Genomic DNA, 13,740 nt, shown 5'->3' on the forward strand with positions numbered 1-13,740 from the left:
TAGAGTTGAAACACATGTTTGTTAAAACATTACGGATAGAGTGGAAATGGTTTTACAACCGCTGAAATCAAGGCGGCTTTCCTTCCCTGTTACAGCAGATATGCCGCACAGTTTATTGTGACCATATTTTAAAAAAATCTGGCTTTTTGCCTTCAAATGACTTCCTCACCCATATCCCCACCGTCTGCCTTGAAGAAAAAGATCATTTCCACACTTTGACTCTGACACTCCAGCTGTTTCCCTAAGCTGTCACGGGACGTCCTGATGCTTATTTTTTCCATTTGTACGTCACTTCTGCTTTAGGCAGTTTTCTTACTAGTTGTTTTTGACAGCGGGGAAAAATAATAATAATAAAATAAATAAATCAACCTAGACACAGTTTTCACACTGCCGTATTATGGTATGTGGCACTTCTCGATCGGGCTTGGAAGATGTGGATAAGGGGCCGTTTCCTCCCTCGCAGGGCTGCCTCTGCTGTCGCCGTGTAGATGGATGGGGTGTTAATGGGCAGCCAGGGAAGGCTCACGAGGGGGCGGAGCCACCCGTGCATCCCGAAGAGCCGCTTTAAGAGCTTTAGCTGCTGTGCACAGCCACACGATCTCGGTGGATTATAAAGCACATTAATCACGTATAAATTTACATTCCCTAACCAGTATGGATACAATACCTGTGAAGTGTGTGTGTGTATATTTATATATATATATGTAGTAGGAGGAGGAAACAATAACAACGTGTGTGTTATTAAGCCCTGGGGGGTGAGTAGCCAATAGGAGAGGGCGCTCAGACTATAAGGGTTACCCTAGCACAGATGCGCTATGCTCCTTCTCGGCGGTTATTGTAATTGTTGGATTCCCGGTTTGTTCCGGGATTAGTGGTCGGGACATCTTGTACCGGGGGTTCAGCCCTTGGGTGGTGTAAATGGTCCAAGCTGCGATAGGACGCCTGACGCTGGGAATAATGCAGCGGGGTTTCTCCTAAGGTGTGAGTTAAATGTTTCGCCTGGTTTGTAGGTGGGTAGATGGCGTTACCTTATGATTAATTAGCCCCTTACCTTACTGTTTTGTTACTATAGGGTCCCGTGTGCTGTGGTGCGGCGGTGACTGCTGCTCCATCTTACGTGGAACCACTGCTGCTCTGCCTACGGCGGCTCTGTGCTGCCTTACTGCCGCTCTGCCTACGGCGGCTCTGTGCTGCCTTACTGCCGCTCTGCCTACGGCGGTTTTGTGCTGCCTTACTGCTGTTCTGCCTACGGCGGCTCTGTGCTGCCCTACTGCTGCTGTTTAGTGACGTTTGCACCGTGTCGCGCTTTGAGCGCTTCCGGTTTGAGTTGTTGTATTCCGTCCAGCCTGTGGCCGGCAGATTCACCAGCGGGTGCTTAGCTGGGGAGCGGTTTGGCCGGGGGGGGGAAGCCTGGTTACTTGCGTGCGACGGTGTTAGAGGGGCTGATTGGTCCCTCACTTTTCAAAGGTTGGTTTTTGTTTTAATTGTATTACGTTATCTGTTTGATATGTTGTCCTGTTTTGAATGGGTAAAAATGTGTTTTGTGTTATCAATGTAAATTGTTCGCTCGGGTATGTGGCTATGTATTTTATTTGTTTGGTTGATTTTTTTTTACTTGACTGCAGTGTTTTCTTTGGGTTTTGTGTGATTATTGTGGTGGCTTGTAGTTATATATATTTTTGTTGGCTTGTATGATTGCATGTATTTTCCGGGTTTTCTTGTGCTGTTTTAGGGTTCAGCGCCCAGTCTCAGACCGGCAAGACGTGGCTGCTGGTGTCCAGGCTGTATCTTCGGCCTATGGTGTTGTGACTGACTAATTTTGTGGTTTTAGTTCTAATAAAATTTGTGTTCGAACAATATCTCTCCGCTTTCATGGTAAACGGACCTGTGTGCCTTGGCCCGGGGTGTAGGGCGACCGAACTTTCTCCGGGGGTAGTACCTGGGGTGGCGTAGTCGAGCTGACTTGTGGCTATTGGTACCATTGGTTGGTACCCTTCGGGAGTATACCATCACCACTCGCTACATTGTGGCGCAGTCGGCAGGATCATCTTTTAGCGGAGGTTTGTTCTTTTTAATTTTGTGATTGTGTAATTTTTGTTTTGCAAAGGGTAGTTTCAGTTTGGAGAGGCAGAGCAGCAGCTGGTTCCTTGGGAATCTCTTTGGATGTTCCTGAATTGTCCAAGATACGGTTTCGCGCCACTGTAATTTGAGTGCCATACTATACAGGATAGCTCAGCTTTTAGTTGGGTTGTAGATATGGCTGAGGAGTTACAGGAGTTGAGGGAGCTTGTTTCTCAGCTACAAGCTGAGAATGAGAGGTTGCGCCGAGAGCCGGTTCCTGTTGCCCCAGGGCCTAGTGCCAGTATGGTTAACCCCATTCAATCCACCATGCCCAGTATGGGTCCTCCTGTTGTTGAACGTATGGTTCTTGTCCCTAGGGATAGGAAATGCCCAATTTTTAGGGGGAAAACAGGTATAGGGTTAACTGAGTGGTTGGAGGAAGTGGAGGCAAGTATGAGGGCGCGTCATTTGTCTACTGCAGATCGGGCATTTTTCTTGTTTGATCATCTGGAGGGGGAAGCAAGGGAGGAGATAAAGTACCGTCCTCAGGATAGAACAGACCCAGTGAGGATAATGGCCATCTTAAGGGAACTGTATGGGTGTACTGAATCCTATGTGTCCTTACAGCAAGCCTTCTTTGCTAGAAGGCAAGAGGATGGGGAATCTCTTCAGGAGTTCTCCTTGGCTTTAATGGGCCTTATGGAGGCTGTGAAACAGCGTGCACCAGCTGACATGGAGAATGCAGAGGTGTTGCTGCGGGATCAATTCATTGAACATGTGCTAGATGGCACTTTGCGCCGTGAATTGAAACAATTGGTGCGCCGGCAGCCTATGGCTACGCTGTTGGATGTTCGAGGGGAGGCTATTAGGTGGGAGCGTGAGGGCCTGCCCCGTGGTGCACGTGGACGGAGTAGTTCCGTGCCTGCAGTGTTCGGTATTCAGTATGGGGTTCGTGGTGGTCCTCAGGGTGCTGGTATTTCATCTCAGTCGGTTGCACTGGAGGAAGTGAGAGAGCTCTTGAAGCGTCAGCAGGAGCAGTTGACTCAGCTCACACAGAGTGTTGCTCTGTTGCAGAACCCCAGTCAGCGTGATCGGGCCTTTCGGCAGGACCCTGTAATATGTCGGCGTTGTCGGCAGCCCGGTCACTTCGCCAGGGAGTGTGATGGTTTGCGCGTTTCTCCTGGTAATCTGTCCCGGCAACGGGTATCCTCACAGCCTAATAGTCAGTCTCGTCCGGTGCAGCCGGCGGAAAACTAGCGCCCACTGAACTGGGGGGCCAAAGTTCAGTTGGGACTGTTACGGGCTCAAGTAATTTGGGGAATGCTTCCCAGCTAGTGTCACCTTGCCCCCATTTGGAGGTGGACATGAGTGGCGTCAGGGTGCCCTGTTTGGTTGACACTGGGTCTATGGTGTCCACTATCACTCAGAGCTTCTTCCAGCAGTATTTTGTGCCTTTGGGTCATGAGCGACTTCGGGATTGCCACTGGTTAGAGCTTCGAGCTGCCAATGGACTAGCTATTCCCTATATTGGCTATCTCGAGCTAGATATTAATCTGTGTGGGAAGTGGATGAAGGGGTGTGGAGTACTGGTGGTTAGGGACCCCCCTGGTGGGTTACCATCCCAATTTCCAGGCATATTGGGTATGAATGTGATCAAGAGGTGTTACCGAGAGTTGTTTTCCCAGCATGGCTTGTTGTTGTTTGAACAGCCTGGCTTGTGTCAGGCCCCTGAACCAGTTGTGCAGGCATTACATCAGTGTCATGATCAGGAGTCAGCTCTTCGGGTTGTCTCTGGTAGGGTTAAGGTTCGTGGTAGGAGGGCCTGCCGCGTTCCAGGTGGGACGATGAAGCTGGTGGCTGCGACATGCTCAGAGCAGTTTTCTGGTGGCACTGTAATGTTTGAACCTCCTGAGACTGGTTTGCCTGCTGGGCTGCTTGCTTCCCCAGCGTTGGTTAGGGTGGTGCGGGGCACTGTGTATGTCTCTGTCACTAATGTGGGGGCCACTGATGTGCTTCTCTACCCCCATACCCTTCTAGGTACGTTGGGTGAGGTTAGCGTGGTGAGCCTCCCTACTGGAGTTACTGAGGTGTCATCTGGGGTATCCACTACGGCATTTCAGTCTGCAACCATGGCAGCCTTGGATCCAGTGGAGGTTCTGGACCTCTCCTCACTCTCGGCTGAGGCACAGATTCGAGTCAAAACCCTGCTGAGGAAATTTGCGTCAGTGTTTTCTGTTCATGATGGGGATTTGGGGTGTACAGATTTGATTACGCATGAGATTCCATTAATGGATGAGGCCCCAGTGAGACAGCGCTATAGGCGTATACCACCTTCAGAATATGAGTTGGTGAAAGGGCATATTAATCAGCTTTTGGAGGCACAGGTGATTAAGGAAAGCAGTAGTCCCTATGCTTCTCCTATTGTTCTGGTCCGGAAAAAGGATGGTAGCTTGCGCCTGTGCGTAGACTACAGGCAGTTGAATAATAAGACCAGAAAGGATGTTTTTCCCCTACCTCGGATTGAGGAGTCTCTTGATGCCCTTACTGGGGCCCGCTGGTTTTCTACTTTAGACCTGGCCAGTGGTTACAATCAGGTAATGGTGGCAGAGCAGGATCGTCCAAAGACGGCATTTTGTACGCCTTTTGGGCTATTCGAATTTAATCGTATGCCGTTTGGGTTATGCAATGCCCCGGGCACGTTTCAGCGGCTGATGCAGAGGATTTTTGGGGACCAACAGGGCCAGTCCTTATTGTTATATCTTGACGACATTGTTGTGTTCTCCTCCACCGTGGAACAACATCTGGAAAGGTTGGAGGTAGTGTTGAGCCGACTCCAGCAGGAGGGTCTTAAGGTCAAATTGAGCAAATGTGTTTTTTTCCAGTCTGAGGTACGCTACCTTGGCCATGTGATCTCGAAGGAGGGGGTCTCTACGGACCCAGCCAAGGTAGAAGCAGTGGCTAATTGGCCACTTCCCACCACTGCATCAGGGTTGCGCTCTTTTCTGGGTTTTGCTAGCTATTATAGGCGGTTTGTAGAGGGTTTTGCCAAGCTGGCCGCCCCCCTCCACAGGTGGGTTGCAGAGCTTAGTGGCTCAAAGACCAAAGGGAAGGGAGGGCCGGGTCTGATCGAGAGCTGGACTGTGGAATGTTTTGATAGTTTTGAAGCTCTCAAGACCAAGCTGACTACTGCGCCGGTGCTTGCCTATGCGGATTTCTCACAGCCATTTATTTTGGAGGTGGACGCCAGTTATGGCGGCCTGGGGGCAGTACTTTCACAGGAGCAGGATAGTAGGGTCAGGCCAATAGCTTTCGCCAGTCGAGGTCTGAGGCCGACTGAGCGTAACATGCAGAATTACAGTTCTATGAAACTGGAGTTTCTGGCACTGAAGTGGGCCATGACTGAAAAATTTCGGGAGTATCTGCTGGGGCATAAGTGCATTGTGTATACCGACAATAACCCACTGAGCTACTTGTCTACTGCAAAGCTTGGAGCAACTGAGCAACGGTGGGCTGCTCAGCTTGCGGGTTTTAATTTTGAGATTAAGTATCGGTCAGGGAAGAGTAATAAAAATGCGGATGCTTTATCTCGGCAGCATCCATCAAGTGCCTCGGAGATGGAGGGTATAGTCCCTGGCACTTTGCTTCCTGGGCCTTTACGGCAAGCTTTGCAGTCCCGTCAGGTTGAAGGGACTCAAGCGGCAATTACAGTCTTGCCACGGCATTCCCCGGTGGACATCTGTGTGCTTCAGCAGGCTGACCCCATTTTGAAGGAGGTTTTGGTGTTTTGGAGGCGGAAGCAGCGCCCCAACTTTGAGGAGCGGAAACAGCTTTCCCAGCCTGTGTTGGTGGTGTTGCGACAATGGGGTCGGTTGGTGGAGAGGGAAGGAATTTTGTACCGGCAGGTTTTTCATCCCGATGGGGGGGAGGCTGAACTTCAGTTGCTACTACCAGCTGCATTGAAGGAGGAGGTTTTGACACAGCTCCATCAGGAGCATGGCCACCAGGGGGTAGAGAGGACCTTGGGGCTTCTGCGATCACGGTGTTACTGGCCCGGTATGTCTTCAGAGGTGGCTGGGTGGTGCCAGATGTGTGAGAGATGCCAGGTAGCGAAGGACAATCAGCCAGTAGCTCATAGCTATATGGGGCATCTTTTAGCATCAAAGCCTAATGAAATCTTGGCGATAGATTACACGGTGTTGGAGCCTGCTAGCAATGGCTTGGAGAATGTTCTGGTTATGACAGACATTTTTAGTAAGTACACGCTGGCCATCCCTACTCGAGATCAACGTGCCACCACTGTGGCGCAGGTTTTGGTTTCGGAATGGTTTTACAAATTTGGTGTCCCCATTCGGATTCATTCCGACCAGGGCCGTAATTTTGAGAGCTCTCTGATTCGCCAGCTTTGTGATCTTTATGGCGTTGAGCGCTCCCGCACTACTCCATACCACCCGGCTGGGAATGGGCAGTGCGAGCGGTTCAACAGGACGCTTCATAACTTACTTCGTGCGCTGCCGGTGTCTCGCAAGCGAGATTGGCATTCCTGTCTGCCGCAGTTACTGTACTGCTATAACACAACTCCCCATCAGGCCACGGGTGAGTCCCCCTTTTTCTTGATGTTTGGCCAGGAGCCTAGGCTCCCGGTGGATTTTCTACTTGGTAGAGTTCAGGAACCTGGTAGGGGGTATGTTCATGAGTGGGTCAAAGAGCATCAAGCCCGATTACAGGATGCGGCTGATGGTGCTAGAGAACGGTTAAGGGTTGCTGCAGCCCGTCGGAAAAGGAACTATGATCAGCATGTTCGGGATGTCCCTTTGGTTGAGGGTCAGTGTGTGCTGTTACGGGAGACCAATGCCAGGGGTCGGCATAAAATTCAGGATTTGTGGGGTTCGGTAGTGTATAGAGTTTTACAGGCACCTGATTCCGGTGGCTCTGTGTACACTGTGGCACCCCTGACTGATCAGGCTAAGGTAAGGAGAGTCCATCGTAATTTATTGAAGGCAGTGGTGGGAATTGACCCTCCTACAGGTGTGGCAGTTAGTTCTCCACCATTAATAGACCTGCCACAGTTGGAGGATGAGGATTCAGTGGTTGGTGACTTGTTGTGTTTAGGGTCAGAAGATCAGGTGTTGACTGTGATCTCGTCAGCTCCAGCTTTGGTGTCGGCAGCTACTCCGCAGGTGTCTCAGATACCGGGTGAGGTGGAACCTATTCAAACTCCTTCGGTGGACTTGGCTCTAACCAGCGAACCGTCAGCTCCCTTGGCAGCCCCATTAGCTAATAATGTAGACATTAGGGGGGTGACCCTTCGGCGGACTGTACGACCTACTGCTGGCCGGCATTCCAATATCCATCATCTGCCTAGGCCATTGGGGGGGGGGCATGAGGCCGTGCGCTCATTAGATTCTGCATCTAATGCTGTGATTGCTTCGTTTAGGCCATGGATGTAGTGGTTTCTCTCTTTGGCTTGTGCCATCGTCGGGGCGACGATGAAAAGAGATGGGGGTAGACTGTAGTAGGAGGAGGAAACAATAACAACGTGTGTGTTATTAAGCCCTGGGGGGTGAGTAGCCAATAGGAGAGGGCGCTCAGACTATAAGGGTTACCCTAGCACAGATGCGCTATGCTCCTTCTCGGCGGTTATTGTAATTGTTGGATTCCCGGTTTGTTCCGGGATTAGTGGTCGGGACATCTTGTACCGGGGGTTCAGCCCTTGGGTGGTGTAAATGGTCCAAGCTGCGATAGGACGCCTGACGCTGGGAATAATGCAGCGGGGTTTCTCCTAAGGTGTGAGTTAAATGTTTCGCCTGGTTTGTAGGTGGGTAGATGGCGTTACCTTATGATTAATTAGCCCCTTACCTTACTGTTTTGTTACTATAGGGTCCCGTGTGCTGTGGTGCGGCGGTGACTGCTGCTCCATCTTACGTGGAACCACTGCTGCTCTGCCTACGGCGGCTCTGTGCTGCCTTACTGCCGCTCTGCCTACGGCGGCTCTGTGCTGCCTTACTGCCGCTCTGCCTACGGCGGTTTTGTGCTGCCTTACTGCTGTTCTGCCTACGGCGGCTCTGTGCTGCCCTACTGCTGCTGTTTAGTGACGTTTGCACCGTGTCGCGCTTTGAGCGCTTCCGGTTTGAGTTGTTGTATTCCGTCCAGCCTGTGGCCGGCAGATTCACCAGCGGGTGCTTAGCTGGGGAGCGGTTTGGCCGGGGGGGGGAAGCCTGGTTACTTGCGTGCGACGGTGTTAGAGGGGCTGATTGGTCCCTCACTTTTCAAAGGTTGGTTTTTGTTTTAATTGTATTACGTTATCTGTTTGATATGTTGTCCTGTTTTGAATGGGTAAAAATGTGTTTTGTGTTATCAATGTAAATTGTTCGCTCGGGTATGTGGCTATGTATTTTATTTGTTTGGTTGATTTTTTTTTACTTGACTGCAGTGTTTTCTTTGGGTTTTGTGTGATTATTGTGGTGGCTTGTAGTTATATATATTTTTGTTGGCTTGTATGATTGCATGTATTTTCCGGGTTTTCTTGTGCTGTTTTAGGGTTCAGCGCCCAGTCTCAGACCGGCAAGACGTGGCTGCTGGTGTCCAGGCTGTATCTTCGGCCTATGGTGTTGTGACTGACTAATTTTGTGGTTTTAGTTCTAATAAAATTTGTGTTCGAACAATATCTCTCCGCTTTCATGGTAAACGGACCTGTGTGCCTTGGCCCGGGGTGTAGGGCGACCGAACTTTCTCCGGGGGTAGTACCTGGGGTGGCGTAGTCGAGCTGACTTGTGGCTATTGGTACCATTGGTTGGTACCCTTCGGGAGTATACCATCACCACTCGCTACATATATATATACACACACACACTTATATATATATAGACACACACAGCCATTTATCCAGTGGCCCCTGGAACATTTCAGCGGGTTAAGGGCCTCGGTCAAGGGCCCAATGGTGATGAGAGTTTTCTACCAAGGACTGTGACCTTCTGATCACAGACACCTACCGAGCTACACACAGTCCCTCAAAGGCTGATGCCTGAACCAGCCAGCAGTCAAACCTAAAATCTTCTAATCCATAGTCAGATGGCTTATTCACTGTGCTCATTATTCAATACTTTTTTAAAATAATATTTTTCATAAAGACTACAGAAACAGGCCACATAAAGCTTTCTCATTGTCACATTTCAATAAAGCAGGGGACAAAGGTTTGGAGAAAGTTACGTGCTACTTGGTAGCAATCTCCAAGAAGAAGCTATTAAAGCGCAGTTTCCTAGCGACAGGAAGCTAGGAGTCGCGAGAGAAGGAAAGTCATATTCTTCCCATCGAAGAACGCCTACCACTGAAAAGCTTACCACTGGACTAAATACAGTCAAGGCCTTTTAAAGAGCTGCTTATGATGTCCTGTGGAAATAAAATCCCTCGAATCAAACAAACATACTGAACTGTTACTGTTAGTTTGTGTCACAAAATGGTATAAATGGCATTCACAAAGCTTAGCAATAAAATATTTTTGTGCCACGGAGAGAAAAAATATATACTGAATTCTATATGCGTTGCCTTTGCTCTACTGTACACATCAACTGTTTGTCAGTCTAAGATAGGGTCATCGTATTCATATACTGTATTGTACTCAATAGAAATAGTGTCCATTTACCACAATGACCATTGTGGCCAAAACCTAGCGCCTGGCCACAAAACTGTGGTTTCAAAGACGGCTAAGGTCTTGCAAACCAGGAATTATTAGCTGAAATATTTGTAATAGTAATGCGATAGTGATCCCTTAATGGGGAGTGATCAAGCTCTATGGTTCTTATTGTTTTACTGCTTTTTTCAGAAGTTAGACCACCTGGTTTATGAGGCAAACACCTGCCTGCATTGCATCTCTTTTAATGCAGAATAAAAGAATTCCCATGGGCCTTTGCTGCTGCGATGTGGGGAAGCCAGAGGAAAGCAGGGGGGCTGGCTGAACTCAAAATGTAGACATCAACGGGTTTCACGATTTAGAACAGACCATTACGGAGAAAGGGGAGGGAGAAGGTTAGGGGGCAGTAAGGTACCTACATCTCTATTCTGGAAAACACTGAATTTCAACTAAGACAACCTCAAGATTCAAGTTTCAATTTTTTATTTCTCGAATACACAATCATACACTAGTATCACTGTGCAGTGAAATACCTTTCCACCTGAAGTCAAATTTGACTTTATGTTTCACTCATGGCACTAAAATACCACAGTCCTGCCTCGTATACATTTTCTGTTGCCAAGAACAACACCACTGACTGAATCACACTTCATTTTGTCTAGAACCAAACTGAGCAGGTGATTTTGGCCCTGATACTATGCACGGGTCAGTGACAAAATCTGAACACAAGTGGTCAGCTGGACACCTTTGAGACGCAGGATAGACACAGGTGTGAAAGTTGTGCATTAGGGGCTACAGTGCTACCTAAGGCGTAGATTCTACACCGTTGGCTGATTTATACTTCTGAATACACTCTATGCTCTCAGGTACAGCGTAGCCTAATACCCTACATTGCAAAGTCCTCGTTGGGGACGCATAAGGATGCATTAGTGTTTACACTACAAAAGACATCTGGTCAAATGCGTCATAGACCACCTCCGCAAGTGGGTTTAGTGACTAGATCACAATGCGTCTTGGTGGTCATTTACACTTCAATTTAGCGTTGGCCACTTGCTATCCAATCACCCAAGATGCATTTTAAAATGAATTATAAGCAGGGCCATTGATGCTGAAGTGTTTCCAATGTGCCAACAGATCAAACTGAAAAATATGGAACAAATATTTAAAAACCCAACTTAATGTCCTTAGTAAACAGTTGAAAGATGGATGGACGGATATATCTAAAATGATATACATTTTATGTGTGATGAACATTAGCATACTAATATGTGCCAATATAAAGGGATTCTACAATATCATTAAAACAAAAGTTAAAAATCAAATAAAACAATATAAAATATTATAGCATGTATAAATGCTAAATAGATGCAATATAAGATCATGGTAACATATCTCCACAAAATTGTACCTCCTCATCATAATTTTCCGGGTCATAAACACAGTGCTTCTTCGTGCAGTTTGATTAAATCAACATTACATTAAGATGAAAGGGGTGCTACTGAGATTCGATCAAAGTGTGGCCCCAGAGTTAATCACAGATATAGGCTTGCCATTCATCGTCTGAGAGTAAACGGTCCTCCGATGTTATGAGGGCATTCATTTTGAATTGTCTCTAAAGAACTGTATAAGTCGAAGTACATTTGTATTCAAATGCAAAATGTAAAAAGTATCATTTTACCTCATTGAAAAAAATTAAAGATATTAATTTGCCCTGCTAAACCATATCTTTGGTCCAAATGGAATTTGTCTAAATAATCTAAAGCAATTCATCAAATACAGCTCACAGAAAGCTGCCAAGCTTTGAAATCAAACTACGAGTCAAATGGTCATGGACAAACTGTCAACCTACAAATCATCCTTCAAATGAGAAGTTTGGTTTCTCTGTCTCCTGGGAAAATGATTTAAATGAACAATTCAGATTTTCCCTTTTTGTTTGCAGGATGAAATCTGCAGACTTGAAGCATTATTAAGGTGGATATAAGTTCTTACCTTTCCTTGAATTAATTCAGATCTCTAAACAAGGACAGGCATCGTCAGTCTTTGAATCCTGTGACTAATCCTCTATTTTTAAAGAAACACTTTAGACATAGAAAGTCAGGGAACTACATTATTCATTATTGATGAATAGAGACTGTTTTTCCACTATTATGAAGAAGTGTGTAATTTAGAACTTGCAAATACAATTTGAACACCATATTATCTACAGAACAACTTGAGAACTGAATATCTTTTAATTTAAGACACAAATTCTTGAAGGTTTTTCTTGCACGTGTAACCATGCGATTATATAATTTCTTTGCAGTAATCAACCAACAATCTGAAAAACCTAAATGCTGTTTCGGCTACATGATATTTTGACAAATTTCAGCCTCCACTGCCAAATGTCAATTTCCTTGAATACAGTGTGATAATACCTTAATCCTGCTTTTAGTCAATTTGATGGGCTTTTCAGATTAGAACACAAGTTTTCAGGTAGAAAATGTGGACTATGCTTTTTCAGAAGGTGGTATTACGCAGAAATAAATGCAGTAATTTCATGGCATGAATCAGACTTCCTTCAGGCAGATAAACACTGTATTTTTGCAAACGTTAGCTGTCTATAAAACGTTCACCCCATAATAATAATTCATCTTCCATGCTGCTTCATGATTTTCCTGTCATAAAACACACTCAGTAAACCAGTATAGAAGTATGCTTAATACTGGGCTGTAATGACACCCAGACAGCCAATAATTGTCCATAGCAACCAAATTTTAAAAAAGTGCACTTTGTTTTCTAGTGACAAGAACATCTCAAGGACAAACTACTCTCACCCTGGTGTTTTAGTAAAATCCAATCACGTATTTATGGAATTATCCGGCTTGCTGTACGAAGCCTGAATATATTTCCCCCAGATGCTGATGATCAAACACCAACATCTTCTGCCTAAAAACGAGGATGTTCCCAAACAAACCAACGAACAAACCAGAATCAAAGTCTATGCTAATTCTCCCTCCTGCCAAAGCTGGGGGTTATCGGCACCTACAAAACATATAGATTGTAAATACAAAAAAGAGAGAATTATATTTGCCATTCAAATAATTTTTTTGCCTTCAGATAGTACTGAGTTCCTTTTGTGCGGAGCAACTTATCTAAATTGGAACCGCTAAGGTTAGCCAATCTAATTAAAAATGATTCTAATGTAGTACAGGCCTCGAACAAAACACAGCCTCTACAAACCTTGGATTTCTTGACTCGAATAACATTCTCCAAAGACGTTTCAGGTGGCCACTCGAAGACATCAGCTCCGAACAGCACGCATGGAAACCTATGAGATCCTGGCAGAAATAACGACTTTTTCCTTCTCTCTCTCCATCCCTTTCATTCTCAAGAGGGCCGGACAAGAAAGAAATTCTCGGGTTTTTTTTCCTCCCAAGTACAAAAGATTTTATAGACTAAAAGGAACAAGCCACGATGGAAAGTCTCAGACAGTTGTCATATGAGGGAACGATGTTGGGATCAGGCCCTAGACATGCATCTTTTTTTGGTAAATCTCGGGAACCAAATTGCTGTACAGCCATGCTTAGAACACCAGTACAGCATGTTCCTATTACTTTGGCCCATTATCTGGTGCCAGTTCTGTCTTGTGCAAGGCTGTTCGCTAAGCTTTCATAGCTAAAGCAGCGGACCTGTACTCTTTCACTCCTCCCCTTCCATGGCTGATTCACACACCACAGGAGACTGTACAACTGGAGAAAAAAAAAAATGTGATTCTCAGATAGCTCAGTGGGAGGTGCAGGTTGCGAACTTATATCCAGTCAGTGGAGAATACATTATGTTCCGGCTCATTAAATTATATTACTAAAAGCATAACATGACCTGAAGCCCCACTGACCATCTTTGCAAATAAAATATGTTCCTGCTGATGCCACAGGTGATTTCAGTGGTTTTTTTTTTCAGAGGCGGAAGTCACTGCTTTTAAATTTCTGTATTTGGGGCGGAAGTCAACGCCGCTAGATCATCAAGTCACTTACGACAAGTCTAGCGATTTGAGAGCTGCCCCACATGAGAGG

At 46.4% G+C, this 13,740-nt stretch overlaps 1 protein-coding gene and 2 long non-coding RNA genes across 4 annotated transcripts in view; 2 read left to right on the plus strand and 1 right to left on the minus strand.

Annotated features, from left to right (window-relative positions):
• LOC111842431 (beta-1,3-galactosyltransferase 1) overlaps nt 1–13,740 on the minus strand; it is a 101,228-nt gene that overhangs the window by 77,746 nt on the left and 9,742 nt on the right. The gene's annotated exons all lie outside the window — the stretch shown is intronic.
• Nucleotides 724–1,857, plus strand: LOC140578912 (uncharacterized). The gene is made up of 2 exons (XR_011983183.1): nt 724–979; nt 1,073–1,857. It is a non-coding gene; the product is annotated as an uncharacterized lncRNA (long non-coding RNA).
• Nucleotides 7,180–8,723, plus strand: LOC140578913 (uncharacterized). The gene is made up of 2 exons (XR_011983184.1): nt 7,180–7,845; nt 7,939–8,723. It is a non-coding gene; the product is annotated as an uncharacterized lncRNA (long non-coding RNA).

The sequence above is a fragment of the Paramormyrops kingsleyae genome, chromosome 1 (assembly GCF_048594095.1).
Source record: "Paramormyrops kingsleyae isolate MSU_618 chromosome 1, PKINGS_0.4, whole genome shotgun sequence".
Lineage (NCBI taxonomy): Eukaryota > Metazoa > Chordata > Actinopteri > Osteoglossiformes > Mormyridae > Paramormyrops > Paramormyrops kingsleyae.